This window comes from Bactrocera tryoni, unplaced genomic scaffold (assembly GCF_016617805.1).
Source record: "Bactrocera tryoni isolate S06 unplaced genomic scaffold, CSIRO_BtryS06_freeze2 scaffold_925, whole genome shotgun sequence".
NCBI classification, from domain to species: Eukaryota; Metazoa; Arthropoda; class Insecta; order Diptera; family Tephritidae; genus Bactrocera; species Bactrocera tryoni.
Window position 1 is genome coordinate 275,535 of NW_024396572.1, and position 14,350 is coordinate 289,884.

General features: G+C 37.0%; 2 pseudogenes; one reads left to right on the forward strand and one right to left on the reverse strand.

Moving 5' to 3' along the window:
- Positions 1–7,485: 7,485 nt before the first annotated feature.
- On the forward strand, positions 7,486–8,087 carry LOC120782064 (annotated as a pseudogene).
- Positions 8,088–9,255: 1,168 nt separating this feature from the next.
- Positions 9,256–10,037, reverse strand: LOC120782055 (annotated as a pseudogene).
- Positions 10,038–14,350: the final 4,313 nt, after the last annotated feature.

Genomic DNA, 14,350 nt, shown 5'->3' on the forward strand with positions numbered 1-14,350 from the left:
TTTGTCTATACATTTTCTCGACGTCCCCGTTGAATACGTATTTGAATATACGCCAGTTTAAAATAAGTAGCATTAAGTCAGGTTGGAGCGTGGGTCCCGTAAACAGGATATCGTTTAGGGAATTCCCCGAGCTAGTGGATCTTGAGGCGTTGAAGACAACTCTTACTTTAGTTGTTTTTTTATCTGGCTTTACTACTGCATGATGTGGCAAGTAAAATGAGTAGTATTTACTTTGTATGATTTTTTCGCCAGCGCTGACTTCCTCCATATGATTTAAATGGAGGTATTCTTCTACGACTCTATCATATTCTGGTTTCAGTTCGCCTTTTTAAGTAGGTTTTTTCCATACTTAAAAACTGTTTGATAGCAGGTGCGGGAATGACCTAAGGCGAGTGTGCGGGGAAATTCTGGCTTTAGTGGTAGTCGTACGACGTACCGGCCATCATCCGATCGAGTAGTTGTGGTTTTGTAAAAATTCTCACAATATCGATCTTCAGGGGTTGTGATTGATACGGGGGGGAGTTCTTCTAACTCCCAAAATTTTCTTAATTGCGAATTGAGGTATTCGTTGGAGATTTCCTCAACTTGAGTTGTCATCGTGGCAACTGGTTCCGCAACTAGTCCACTTAGGACCCATCCGAAAATGGTATTTTGCGCCAGAAGTGTTTTTGTAATTTTCTCAATACCTTCGAGTATTATCTGTGGTATGAGATCGCTGCCTAATAGAAGATCTATTTGAGCGGGAGTGTTGCAGTTGGGGTCTGCTAATTTAAGGTGTGAAACCTTTTGCCAATGCTTGCTATTTATATGATAGCTTGGAAGCATGTTTGTTAATTGCGGTAAGACAATAGCTTCTGCTTGTATGCGCTTATCCGCTTTGGGGAAAAGAGGGTAATGGGGCAGATTTTATTTGAGTTTTGAACAACTCTTCCGCCCATTCCCGTGATTTCAAAATTGGCCAGTTTTGTTGGCAACTGTAGCCTGTTTTGTGCCCGAGACGCTATGAAAGATCGTTGTGATCCTTGGTCTATTAGGGCTCTGAGTTTAAACAGCTCTCCTCGGTGTTCGATGGAGACGACTGCTGTAGGTAGTAATACTCTACTGTTGCTTTCGCTATGTAGCGTTTGGGTTTTTAACGCCTTTGAGCAGCATGGAGCTTCTTGGCTGTTTTCTGAATTTGTTGTTGCAACTAAACCTGTTGCTCTGTTTATGTTTGCGCTGTTTGGGGTGAGCTGGAAAAATTGGTAATGTGTAACATCGAATGATGTCATTTATGGCAATAAACGCAATTAAATTTGCTTTCACAATCTTTAAGCATGTGCGCATGTGATAAGCAGTTTGTGCAAAGTCTTTTTGACTTTACAAAATTGTTTCGGTCAATTATATTTAATTTCTTAAATTTTTCGCAAGATTTAAGTTTATGTCCCCCTGTGCACAATTCGCATGACGTTTGTTTGTATTGTTCAGATGTGAACGTTTGATTTTTGAAGAAGCTTCTATTTGAATTGTTGTTGCTACTGGCTTGGGATCTTTGGAAGCTTCTATTAAGGTCATGGTAAATACCTTTTGGTTTAGTTATCTTTTTGTCAATTCTTTCTGCGATTTCATACTGGGTAGTTAGGAAATCTTGCATTTGCTGCCACGTGGGGCATTTTTTCCTTGATGAGAGAGATTGTTCCCATAGCAATAACGATTTTTCTGATAATGCGGCGGTGCATATATTTATCAGAATTGGGTCCCAATTGTCTGTGGGAATATTTTGTGTCGCTAAAACCGACAAACAGTTGGAAACAGTGGATTGAAGTTTCATATATTCTTCACTTGTCTCCTTTTGAATTTTGGGCAAGTTCATTAATATCGTTATTTGCTTATCTACCAGTATTCGTTCGTTTTCGTACCTTGATCTCAGAGCTTCCCAAGCCAAATGGAAATTGTCGTCATTTAATGCGAACTGTTTTACGATGACGCCTGCTTGTCCTTTTGTTTTGTATCTGAGGTGATACAACTTTTGAGCATTTGATAATTTCGGATGGTTTATGTAGACAGCTGTGAACACCTCCCGGAATGACGGCCATTGTTCATAACCACCATGGAAAATTTCAGTGTCACAAGCGGGCACCTTGAGGTGGATACCCGAACTTGCCTCTTGATTTTGAATTTGTGGCAACTCTACTCTCGGAGGTGGAGTAGGTGCTACTGCTTTAATTAATTTTAGCTGATCTGCGATCATGATTTTTGTGTCTTCATACTGGTCTAAGCTGTTTTCAAATTTGGCGTAAGCAGAAGATTTAAAGTTTTCTGGTAGATCTGAATCGTCAGTTTCTTCAATTGCGTCATATGCAGCCTGGAGACGTGTCCAAAAATGTTCGATTGTTTGGCTTTTTATTTCTAGCGCAGATTCAGAATTCTCTTGAATCGGCGAAGAAGCAAACCGATTGCAATATTTTATTAGACAATCACTCTCAGAAATGAATTTAGAGTATGATATGTCTTTCCCCCTTTTCTGTTTCGTAGCACCTTGCTTCGAGCGTGTAGCTTCTGCAGGTGTACATGGACTTTTTTCGTCAGAAATCATCTTTGGGACTTTTAGTAACTGACTTGGTTTAGGTTCTTTTGAGTCAGAGCTCATTTAATAAAATGTGACGAATAGAAAACAGAAATTTTCAATCAAAACTTGATTGGTATTATCAAGTTGTAGATGCAATGTTTCGAAAAGAAGACTCTTTTGTAAGTAAGAGTTTCAAAGAAAATCGATAAACAGATTGTTTTTTTTTTTTTTTTATACTGAAATTATTGAATTTAATTTCAACACAGATTTCGTATATATCTATGTATGTTCAGACGAGAACTCTTTTACGTGAATAAGAGTTTTTGATTAAATTAGTAAACCAAAACGCTTTTAATTGCCGCGTATAATCGTGATTTTTTGTAACCGACAACTCTTTTAAGGTAAATAAGAGTTGTTTTTATTTTTGTTTCGAATTATGTACTTCAATTTGAATTTCGATTTAATTTTATTTAATTATTTGTTATTAACCGCAAAAACAAATAATTTTTTTTTGTTGTATGTATGTATTTGTATATATTTGTATATGTACGTATATATTTTATGGTTATTTTATTTTATTATGTGCAAATGAGAGCTCGTTTTAGAGATCACTGCACTTTGTACATATGCATGTATGTACATATGTATTACGCTTTATTATGTTTTACACAATCCTGCTTGTTTTTGTTGACCAAAAACCAAGGGGTATTGTGGGATATGTGCCAATGTGGTCTTTGAATATATTGTATACGCAATCCTGCTTGTTTTTGTTAATCAAAAACCAAGGGGTATTGCGGAATATATGCCAATGTGGACTTTGAAGTAATATGCGTATTTACATATGTGACGATACACGATTGTACAAATTTTCAATTATATTATTATAATAAATTTTTTGCCGTTTAAAAACGTACAGATGCTGCGATCAGTATTAAATTGTTGACGACTTAATTGAAAAACAAATTTTTATTTTGTTCAAGTTGTACCCGGGGTATAAATTTACCATATGCGTTTCTGCGTGTGTATGTATGTACGTATTTATAATGCGACCGTATACTCGTACATAGGTACGCGTGTACATATGTATGTATATTCGCCGTACGAATAAACCGCGAAAAGAAAATTAGCGGACACTTAAAGTGGGTAGATATTTATGTATATAAGTAAATATATGAAATATATGTATCGTTTCCTCGTATATATTTTCACGATATGTTTTTTTAAAAAAGAGTAAATTTACTCTTTGTAATTTATATAAATATAATTTAATCGGATATATGTATGTATGTATATGATATATGTAAAGTTTTATTTATACATATGTATGTATGTATGGTTTTCGATTTAAATGTTTCCTCTCTTTTGTTTGCTTATGATTTGCCTTGGCTTTCCTTTTTTTTTGTTTTTAAGCAGTCCTGCTTATACTTGATTAAGCATAAGGGGTACCGCTGGAAATTGGTGCAAGTAAATACTTGAAAGATTTTTTGTTGTAGAAATAATTTTGTGTTTTCACACAACTGTAAGCCTTTAGCGGCAATCAATTATTTATTATACGTATTACCAAACTGTTTTGTTTCTTAGCGGTATTTCGGTTTTTACCGGGAAATAACCGAATACTAAAACAGTTTAGCAACAGTTTTTTTTTTTTTTTTATTCTAACGGATGGTTAGAAACGCAAATTATCTGTTTAAAATTTTTTGGCTTTTTTTTTTTTTTTTTTTTTTTATTAAAAAACCATACATATGTATATATAATAGAAATAATGATAGGAACGATACAACCAACTCACTTGTATTTCCGCCAGGGGTTTTGGGGACAGTTTGATTGTATGTATGTGCGTGTGTGCGTTTGTGGGCTTTCCTCCCAGTGTGTGCGTTTGTGGCCTCTTCTCCCAGTCCTTTTGTTGCGGTGAATTTTGGTGAGATGCTGATGCTGTGTAGTTTTTTTTTTTTTTTGTTTATTACTTCGCGCCCGTTTTTTGGTGGTTACTTTTTATGTATATTTTTTGTTGTTAGAACCGGCTTCGCGCCCGCTATTTAATTTATTTCTTTATTTCGCGCCCGCTCTTTTTATTATATATGCATGTATGTATGTATGTATTTTTGTAGTTTGCACTTTCGTTTTTGGTTTTTCTTTTTCCTTTGGAGGGCAAATGCTTTGCCTAGTTTCGCACTTATGTATGTATGTATTTATGTATATGTATGTCGCCACTGCTCTCTTATTTGGTCATTGCCTCACTTTTTTCTTCACAGTTAAAACGCACTTTTGTCACAGCATAATTTGGTTTTTTTTTTTTTTTTTTTTTTTTGGTTTTCCAAGCTTTTTCACTTGGCGTATGTTAAAAATATGCACTGATATTGTATTTGTCACTCAGCACTTTTTTTTTTTTTTATTTTTCCATAGTGCCTTTCACTATGGCTCGAAGGACCATGTTCATTTTGCACCTTTCTTTCACCACTTACCTCGGCACTCAACACTTTATTTAACCGGCAAATGTTTAGTAAAATAGACACTCGATTTTGGGTTTCTGTTACCGCGAAATATATTTCGGATGCGGAATAGATTAACGTACAAAGGTAGTAATGAAAAGAAAGAAAAGATGATGCTGCGACGGACGTTTGCTCGGTGCGAGATCGATGTAAAAAAAGGGAAGGTCGTCCTCTCGAGCGGTCGGTTTTGATTGTTGGGTAGTGTAGAGTTGTGGTGTGATGTCCGCATGTGTGGTGTATATACGTGTGTAGTAGTGGGTGGTGTCTTCTTGTGGAATGTCTGCATGTGTGGTGTCTTCAGATGTGGACCGCGTTAGTGTGGTGTGTTGTCGTGTGGTTGTTCAGTGTCTGGTGTTCAGAAGAGAGAGCTAACTCATCTAGCCACTTGGTACAATCAAATTTTACCGCAAATTTATTAAGAACGCAGCAAACATACTCGCACCACTCAACACGCTACTCAAAGGTCCCAAAATCAACGGAAAAACTTCAATAAACTGGACAACACTCTTGGCACATCCGGACAACAACTCCGAGTGGGCCATCTTTTCAGACGCATCTGAATACGGAATTGGTGCCGCGCTTCAGCAACGTATTGGCGAACATTGGCAACCGCTTGCATTCTTTAGTCGCAAACTTGCACCATCTATTCAAAAATGATCGACCTACGATCATGAACTCAACGCAGTCTACGAATCAGTGAAATATTTTCGTCATATCTTTGAGGGACGACACATCGCCATCTACACTGATCAGAAACCTTTAATGCACGCATTCAAACAGAAGCCCGAACGCGCTTCACCATGGTAATTTCGACGACTTGATTATATCGGTCAGTTTACCACCGATATACGGCACATATCCGCTTCCAGAAATATCGTTGCGGACGCTTTATCTCGAGTCGATGCCATTCACACAGCAGTTACATCCGAAGAACTTGCATGCGCTCAAACCAACGATGCCGAACTTCAACAACTACTCAACAGCTCGAATACATCATTAGAGCTACGAAAAATCAACAGCAATACCACGGACATTGCTATATACTGTGACATATCCACAGGTACAGCACGTCCGTTCGTTCCACAACAACTAAGGCGGCGAATCTTCCAGACTCTTCATTCAGTCTCACACCCTGGTCGCCGAGCTACAAGACGCCTTATCACAAAAAGATATGTTGGCCATCAATCAACAAGGATTGCATTACATGGACCAAAGCATGCATTCAATGTCAACGGAATAAAATTTCACGTCATACAATTTCACCCATCGCAACATTTTAGCTACCTTCGCGTCGATTTGAACATATTTACATAGACTTGGTGACACTCCCGCTTTCAAAAGGACACACCCAATGTCTCACAATAATCGACCGATTCACACGCTATCCAGCAGCCGCACCACTTATTGACGGCACAGTCGACCGAGTAGCACATGCACTCATGCAAACTTGGATTTCCTACTTTGGAGTCCCACTTCGAATAACAACCGACCTAGGAGGACAATTCGAGTCAGACCTTTTCAGGAAGCTCGCTGATCTCCTCGGTTTCAAACGTCAACGAACAACGAGTTATTTCCCACAGTCAAACGGTCTTATCGAACGCTTTCACCGACAACTCAAATCATCCCTTCTTTGCCACAACGATAGTTGGTACGATGCACTCCCTGCAGTTCTCTTAGGACTACGAGCTGCATTCAAAGAAGACATCCAAGCCACACCACCAGAAATTGTTTTTGGTGAGCCAGTCCGACTCCCGGGTGAGTTTTTAACACCATCAAATAAAACAATCGAAGCACCTGAACTCGTTAAAACGCTAAGAAAAGCGTTTCAAAATCTAACGCCTACGCCTGCTTCTCGTCATGACCGAGAGAAAATCTTCATTTCGAAGGATCTCGCAAATTCAACGCACGTTTTTATTCGAAACGACAAAGTAAAACAATCATTTTCATCACCATATGATGGACCATTCCCAGTTATGGACAGATACGAAAAATACTACAAAGTGCTACTATATGGAAAACCTGCACACATATCCATCGATCGCCTAAAACCAGCTTATCTTTATAGGGACGATATCGAGCACCTACAATCCAGTCCGTCTGGATATAACCAATGCAACACAACTACCAGCGACACAAATCCTGATCTTTCTACAACAATACATAGAAGTCAAAAAAGAGTGCTCTTCAAAATGTCTTCATAATTCAAAAAAAAATCCTGCTAATTTTCTTTTTTCCCGCAGGGGAGATATGTGGCGACACCCACATTAAACATATCTTTAAAATATTTAATTCATGCATTGATAGGTCAATACTAAGTTCATTTATGTTAGTACAACTAAAGGTTAAGTTATCCTACATTCTACTTTACATTTAGGCAATTCACAAGCTTTGTTGTATGTCTTATGTCATATTTTAATATTCTTAAAAAATACGACACTTGTGAGCACCCTTAACTGTTGTATGTCATATTTCTACACTTAATCAGCTGATAGTGAAAAATTAAGAAGACAGAAATGCCACGAGAAAGTCAGAAAAATAAAATTATAGCTTCTTTATGTGAAAATCATGCATTGGCTCTATTAGGAGTTGAATCAAGTGAGTATTTGCATACATTTCTTCATTAAATGCAAATATTTATACTTTGGCAGGTGACGAAGAAGACGAAGCTATTGAAAGTTTTTTGATCAGTATGAGCTGTTTGCTGAGCGACAGAAGAAGCGTTCATTTCGGCTTACCAAAATGTTCCAGTTGGCAGCGAAATGTGCTAAGGAATCTTGACGATAGCAGATTCAATTAGATGCTTCGTGTTCGCCCGGAGGAATGCGAACGTATCTTAGAATTAATTAAAAATGACGCTGTTTTTAAGACAAGTTCAAGTGCTTCACAACTTCCAATCGAACTGCAACTCAAAATAGTGCTGTATCGGTTGGGATCTTCCGGCGATGGACAATCTGTTCGCAAAGTGGCTTCCTTATTTGATGTGGGTGATGGAGGCACTATTAAAATATAACGCAACGAATTTTTACAGCCATATTGTGATTAAAAAATGAGTTTTTATACTGGCCCAATGAAAGAGAAAGACTGGAAATTGTGTCCGCAACTTTGAAAGAAATGCCAGGGTGTGTGGGTTACATCGATGGTTCCGAAATAAAATTAGTTGAAGCACCAGTTATGCAGCATTAAATTTACTATTCGCGTAAACGTCAATATTCTGTAAAACTACAAGCGATTTGTGACTATAAATTGCGCATAAGACAGGTGACGATTGGTTACCCAGGCAGTGTACATGACGCAAAAATATTTTCAAATTGTTCACTAGCAAAGCATCCGGAACGATTCTTGTCGACATCACAGTGGTTCGCGGGAGATAGTGCCTATCCACTGAAACCATATTTAATAACGCCCTTCCGGCAAAACAGTGTTGAACATAGAAAAAAAGAAAGGGATTTATTCAACGCGTATTTTTCCATATACCGTGCACGAATTGAGAATTGTTTTGGACTTTTGAAAGAGAAATTCGGTAGTTTAAAGAACTTAAATTTATAATGCTTTCAACGTCAAATAAGAAGGAATACAATGACTGGATTATGGTGTGTTGTATTCTTCACAACATGTTAATCAGTTTCGATATAGATAATGAAAACAACAATGAAGTTTTGATGCCTCAATTCCCTTTATAATCAGAAAATAATACGAGAAATTGCTTGCTTCGTTATATACAAAATCAAAATATTTAATACTTATACACATATGTATGTATATGCATTTGTTCTTTAATCATACAAGTTAATAAAAATGCCTGATTATTTTGCTTAATTATAATCCAACTATATGTTTGATTTTGGTTCTTTTATTTTGGGTAAGGTACATTTATCATTTCATTTTCGTATTCTTCAAAAGGCACTAACTGTTAATATCACAACAAAACTTATAACATAAAAACTTCATTTAAGACATAGAAAAACACATAATAATAAAAATAAATTCATAACAAAAGTGAACTAAAAATGTAGTGCATTGTAAAATTATTTATATTTTAGCCTAAGCTCTTCCATTGCCAACCTCTCCTGCATTTGTAATTTCATTTTTTCAATTTCTAATTTGTCATTAATTTCTCTTTTTTTAATTCAATTTCTTTTTCTTTTAACTCTAATTTTTATTCTTTGATTGCCATTTCCCTTTCCCTTGTTGCAACATCCATCTTAAGCTTTTGCTTCCTTATTTCTGCGATCTCACCATAAACCTGCAAAATATCCGACAAGGCAGTTTTGGAATATATTCCTTTCTGCCTTCGAATGCACACATTGTCGTTCAACGCAGGACTTTGTAATTCTTCAGCTTCAACTGAACTGCCCGCACATTCCACACATTCTGCTCCCGATGGACTTGTAGAATCGCTTTCTAACAGCGTCACCAAACTGCCTTCCACTACTGCAGAACAATTTAATCTGCTGCCGAAAATATCGTCCAACTCTTCATAGAAAAAACATATTTTTCTTAAAGTATCTATAGAAAAAAATAATGGTCACAATTAAAAAAAAAGAGATTTCCTTAAAAGAATTTACTTTTTATTGTGCCGCCTTCCATACTTCCTGCGCCTGTCGAACCTTCCCACTCCTTTGCTTTATTATAACTAGTGCGCATATTGCGTACTTTTGCGCGCACTACTTTCCATTCTACCGTCAGCTGCGTGTCTTCGATGAAACGACCATAAAAGCTTTGAGCCGTTGGTTTCTTTTAAAAAAAAATTATTTGACTTTGTTTTGTTTTTTTTTTTAATTAAAATGACAAACTTCGAAACTTCTATTTTCCATTAGGAACTCCACAAGCGCTTTTTCTTCTGCCGCATTCCACTTATGTACCGGGTTGAAACGGCGGCGTTTTGGTTTACACTGCAATAAAATCATTTGCAACCACATAAACATCAAAATATTTTCATATTACATTTATATTCTTAACTTAACAACTTAATTTACCTGAATATCGTGGTTTCCTTCCATATTAATAACGAAATCTATTTAATTTATTAATTCCAAACACTAAAACGTCAATAATAAGAAAGTAAACAAATACAGCTGATAGAATAGCAAACTCAAGAAACATACCACGCAGTGTTGTATCAGTCATATTTTAATTTTGCATGTGAAACAACAACAGTGTTCATATGACACTCATAAAAAAATATGACAATATGACGATATGACGCACTATGACACCTTGTGAATACCCTAATTGTTATCCTATGAGTTACAGTACTTCTTTCTTTCTTACATACATTAATTAAGCTATCATAATAATGCATTACATATTGACAGCAGCATCATCTGATGTTTGTCGATCACCGTTACCTAAATAAGCATATAAGAAATTGAACTCTAAGCTAAAAGTGTAAACACAATGGCTACGACAGACTGCAAACTACATCTGTCAAATATTAAAATACACACGTTCTTATGGGCAGTGTTATTTTGACAGCTGCACGACTACACAACTGCAGGCCGACAGTTGTCGTTCTCGCTAACTTCAATATCCTCCTATTTTTGCCAACGACAGTAGGACGACAGTAGAGTTGACAGTAGAATGGAAGATAGAAAGAGGAGGTAGAGTGGTGATGCCACTAATATGTAAAATGTAAAATGATTCACAGCTCTAACAAACTTGATGTTATTTTACAAATAAAAGCATAAAATAGCTATATTATAGTTCTATTATATCATTTGTAATAACAATTGATAATTTAAAGCAAAAATATTGACCTATTTACTTATTTTTTGCATAAAAAATTTCACTTTGAACAAAATATTAAAATTTCATTAAAGTGAAAGGTATTAGTATGGCCACAACGAAATTGTGTACATACAAAATGGACAACTGCGTTGTTTTGTGTACATGCCGGCCATTGTGTTGTTGTTGCTTCTCAAAATGTACATGTAGTAAGATGAACAACGACGTTTTCAGTTCACTGTCGTGCCGCTGCAGTCTGTCGTAGCCATTGTGTTTACACTTTAAGCATGTCAGTTGGATTTTGGTTACCACGTCGCCCAGACGTGTATTAATAAATCAGTACTCCACATATATACAAACATATTCATATGTGAAATTATATTATAGTATCAAACATAAGAAATATTTAAAAACTAGCTCTTTTTCGCACATTAACTACAATTACTGTTTTGGAAATAGCATAATTTAATTAGAGTATTATCAGTTTTGCATGTATTCATAAAAATACGCAAAATGATAATGATATCAATTAATATGATGGCATGTAAACGTTTAAAAATAATGTATAAGCAAAAGGCTAACATACGTCTGTAATAGCAATATATGTATATTTCTGAGCATAATTTTCAATGAATGCTCAGCTCTGTTCACGCGCCACTGTTACAATTTCTCCTTCTTAGTTAGCTGTGGTGAAACACGCACATCGCATTTTGTTAGCTTTTGACTGTTCACACGCTTGTCCGTAGTTGGACCTTCTCTATAATTTACGTTCTCTGGCATTACTGCTACGCTCGCGCAAATACAAATATTGGAGGTGGTTTGGCATTAACGACTGTGGTGGTGCCCTTCGCATCGTCGTCTGAACCATTGCTTAGTATGGCACCTTGAACACTTTCGCCAATTCTGATATAAGATTGTTTATCTTCTTCTTTACTGGCCTTGACACCGCTCACGTGATTATAGCCGAGTTAACAACAGCGCGCCAGTCGTTTCTTCTTTTCGCTACGTGGCGCTAATTGAATATTCCAAGCGAAGCCAGGTCCTTCTCCACCTGGTCCTCCCAACGGAGTGGAGGTTTTCCTCTTCCTCTGCTACCCCCGGCGGGTACAGCGTCGAATACTTTCAGAGCTGGAGTGTTTTCGTCCATTCGGATAACATGACCTAGCCAGATTAGGTGCTGTCTTTTTATTCGCTGAACTATGTCAATGTCGTCTTATTTCTCATACAGGTCATCGCTCCATGGAATGCGATATTCGCTGTGGCTAATGCGAAAAAGACCATAAATCTTCCGCAGAACCTTTCTCTCGAAAACCCGTATTGTCGACTCATCACAAGTTGTCATCGTCCATGCCGCTGCACCATATAGCAGGACGGGAATAATGAGTGACTTATAGAGTTTGTTTTTGTTTGTCGAAAGAGAACTTTACAAGCTTTGAAATCGACGAAGCGCAGGTGTGTGTCGATTCTCTTTTTACTTGTTTTGCAAGATCTGGTACATGATTTTTTTGTTTTTTTTTTTTTTAAGTGGGGGGAAGCATTAAAAGCCAGAATGCGGAGCTTTAATCTGCTAAACCTAACCTACTCCCAACTCCATACTCTCCCTCGGAACCACCTGACTAAGTATTACTTTGTGGGAGTGGTAAGACATTTAAGTCTCTTCTATGGCACGGACTGACAAACGCCTATTCTGCTCTACATGTCTCAGTTTTGTCATGATTGAGGCTGCCGCTTTGCTGACAGCTCTTCAGTTCTCAGTAGACTAACACTTGAGTGTCGTCAAATTTTCCACCATAAACCTACCACCGAATGTGGTTTTAAGTTTTTCCCTTGCACTTATAAAACGCTGGCAATAAAAGAATATATGCTCAGAGTTTTCAAATCACTCTGAACACGGCGGACAATCCGGACTGATGTCGTGTTGGAATCTGTACAGGTAGCTCAAGCTAAAGCACCCATGTCCACTTAGTATTTAGGTTAGGTGGAAATCCAGGTCCCCATGTCGTCTGACGACCCAGGAATGGATATTCGGTATGAGTCGGTAGGTCCACCGTCCTTTGATGGAATTTCCATTATAATAAATATATATAACTTATGTATATACATACATACATACTAGTAAATCAGTGTTTATGGGATGATATACAAACCGAACGCTGTCGATCATTTCAATCATTGACGCATGAGTATGCATAGCATTGTCATATTCCCTGATTTGTCAGGGATTTCCCTGATTTTGACCTTCGGCACTGATTCCCTGATTTTCGTGAAAAATACACTGATTCCCTATTTTCCTCCTGCATCGGCGTTTTTTTAAATTATAATTTTTTTTGAGCGAGTGCGAGAAAAAAAGTGAGCATCGCAGCGTTTTAGTCTACTTAGGTGTTTTGAATTTGTGCACCACGCGTAGGATGGATTTAAATGAATCATATCATTCATGGTTGCATTCCAAAACTAGACCGAGTTCAACTCGCGCAGGTTTTTTTCGGTATAAAATTCCTGGGCGTGTTGAACGCACTTGTACGCATGGAAATGCGACTGCATCATATGTCACAGATATGTCTCGACTCGAATTTGCGGAATTTACTTACATAATTTACTAAAAACCGGTGTGTTCACAACATTTATATAATAAATTGAATCCGAATCCGGAATGGGAAATTTTTTTCCCTTAATAAGTGTTTTGTGGTTTAATTTAAATCTTCAGTTTTTAGACCCGAAAAATGGACGACAACAAATTGATCGATAAGTTGGCAAATTTGAATGAGTTTTTGAAATCGAAAAAGGGACCGAAAAATATCAGACGAGTTTTCTTGTGCAATCTGCTAATGACCAGTTGTGTCAATTCTTCAAAGCTAATAAAAACGCTGAGTCGTTTTCCGAAATCTTAATAAAAGTTCAGTATTTGTTATCTATCCCTGGTCACAACGCAAATTGCGAGCGCATTTTTCCTTAGTCAGTACACAGTGAGTAACGAACGTTACCGCCTCTCAATTGAGACCGTTAAGAATGTTATTCTTGTTCAATATAACTTCAAAAAAATGAATAGTAACGATTTTCTGAAGTATTTGTCCAGCGATAAAAATTTATTTTTGCTAAAAAATTTGGGGCGTCCGAAAAATATGTGATACGAGTAGAAGATGTTAATGAATGACAATTGTAGTAGCTTAGTGATAGTTCTCAAACAGAGTCAGTATTACATATGCAACGGGACTGATTTTGACTAAGACCGATATGGTAACCCTAATGCATCATTTCGGGTATTTTCTGCTAATGAGAGCGTTCATGAACAAATCATATATAAGCTGATCGGTAGTGATTTAAAGTTGTTCTGTATCGCTGATTTGAAGACAAACTGTTCGATTCGTGTACATGAATTGTAAGTGGTGTTTATGCTTGTTCCTAAATATATGAAATTATCTACAACTTCAAAGTTATGACTGTCAACAGTGATGTGAGAGCCAAGTCGCGAGTGTCACGACTGTTTGTTTGATGAGAAAGCAGAACTAAAGGCGCGGGTGTTGAGGCCGATGATATCAATAACAACGGCATACGACAGCAGCTGTACATTTTTATAAAAGATTAAACCCGC